Consider the following 2,199-nt stretch of genomic DNA (forward strand, 5'->3'; position numbering starts at 1 on the left):
TATACGCGAGTTTGTCACACCGCCGGCGTAACAAGTTATACAAACCTGAGGCGGCGAGGCGGATGGGGGTGTCTTCCCCTTCCGAGATTCGGCTCTTTCTTGTGCGTCCTTGTTAGAAACTGAGCAAGGTGCAAAGAACGCGCGCACGCAAAATTTTCAACGCCAAAATTAAAATTGGAAATCTCAAAAATTTTCCGAAAAACTTACAATTTACCTAAGTTAACGAATAACCTCAAAAGTCTTCGAAATCCTCATTTTCTATCCTGAAATTTCCCGTGTTTTCCGAAAATTTCCCTCAAATTTTACGTGTTTTCCAGAAATTTTCGGAACTTTTCCGGGAATTTTCATTTTCAACCCTACGCAAAATCCTCTTGGTGAATTAATACCATTCCCTTCAGTTTTTGTTGTATCGTTTCCCTTTAATGTATTCCCTTGATGCTTTAATAGCGCCTGGTAGGTAGGCAACATCTCGTCTGCAGCGCATGCGTGTACTGCGGGCTGGCCTACTGCGAGTCTCGCAGGCGCGCCGGGCTGCCGCGATGTGCCGAGTGAATCTGAGAAAATGGGAACCAGACCTACTTTCAGGACGATCCCCTAGCGGCTAGGCGGGCGAACAGACGGAGCAACGCGGGGTCGGCTCAAAGCCTCTCCCCTCTCACACTGCGGTGCCACTAGGCCGCGCACTAGGCCGACCATGTCCTGCATTTAAGTGGACCGCCATAGCCGCGTATTTGGTGTGTGTTTGTGTAGGAGGGTGTTGAGAAGAGGATGGGGGAGAGAGCAGAGAGAGAGAGAGAGAGAGAGAAGGGGACAGAGAGGAATGAGAGGGTTCGCCTCGCAGTTTGCTCTATCCCTCTTCTGTTACTCTTCCCTACACACGCTTCTCTCTCTCTCTCTCTCGTCCCTAACGGAAAGGGGTCCCCACTAGAGAGACAGGCCCTCATCAGTCAGCTGTTATCTTTCGGCTCGCCCCCTCCCGAAATCTGTCGCTCCTCTGCCCCCTCCCCACTTTTTCATCGCCCCCCCCCCTCCTAGCTCCCCGTCACTGTCCTCGATGACTGCAGCAGCAGCAGCAGCAGCACAGCGCTTTGCCGTGTCGTGTAGCGCTGCTCAGCGCGTGCAGCAGGTTGCGCAGATAGAGAGCCAAAGATTCGTCTTCGCTTTCACTACTCCGCGCGCTATGGCGCGCTGCTCTGGCGGCGCGTGGACTGCGACGCTTCCCGCCGCGCGCTGCTGTTGCTGCTGCTGCTGCTGCTGCGCCTCTCCCGCAGCCAGCTTTGTGGCCTTGGCAATATCTGCACGCCAGGAATCCCCCTGCATCTTTCCTTCACTTTTCCCCGGCGCACTTCTGCCTTTTTCTATCCCCTCTTCCCTTGCTCGCTTTCTCTCTCTCTCGCCCCCCCCCCCCCCCCGTTGTGTGTCGCCTTGCTGCCACTGTACCGTTCCCTCCCTTTTTTATACGCCCCCCCCCTCCCCCGACTCCAATCTCTCTTTTTCTTTCTCTCGTTTTCTCTTTCTCTGAGCTGTGCGAACATGATGAGATGCGGTGCAGCAGCAGCAGCAGCGGCAGACTCCCCCTAATCGTCGAGCCCATTGTCAGCACGCCACAAAGAGCGTGGTTGTCACACGTCAGGGGGAGAAACCCCAGCTGAACGAACGCCCGGCGCGCGCGGCGACAGAGGTTTTATTTTGTTCCGTCACACACACTATACTGCTGGTGGTGGAAAGGATTTGACTGCACACGACACGAACCGCCCGAAGCATTCTCTTATTGTACTTTACAGTTGCAAAAAAATGATGGCATTATTCACGGTATTAGCACGGCAACAAACGGCAGAAAAACCTCTTGGACGGCGGCAGGGGTTCTTTTTCTAATGAACCATAAGCCCTTTGCCCCCGTCACTCCCTTGTCTGTCTCCGTCCGTCCGTCTGTCTGTCTGTCTGTCTCTCTCCCACCGCAGGGCACACAGCCCGTGACAGCAGCGTGACGCTGAAGCCGGCGCTGGGCGGGACAGAAGACACTTGTTTTCCCCCTGCCGCTCGCCCCCCTTTAAATTGTTTTCTAAAGAGGTACGGCGGCGCGCGCGGCACAGGCGCGCAATTTCCGGCCGCAGAAACCTCCTCGTCCTCCTCCTCCTTCTCCTTCTCCTCCTCCTCCTCCTCCTTCTCCTTCTCCTCCTCCTTCTCCTCCTCCTCCTC

Source organism: Frankliniella occidentalis, unplaced genomic scaffold (genome assembly GCF_000697945.3).
Source record: "Frankliniella occidentalis isolate FOCC.00 unplaced genomic scaffold, Focc_3.1 Scaffold5, whole genome shotgun sequence".
Classification (NCBI taxonomy): domain Eukaryota; kingdom Metazoa; phylum Arthropoda; class Insecta; order Thysanoptera; family Thripidae; genus Frankliniella; species Frankliniella occidentalis.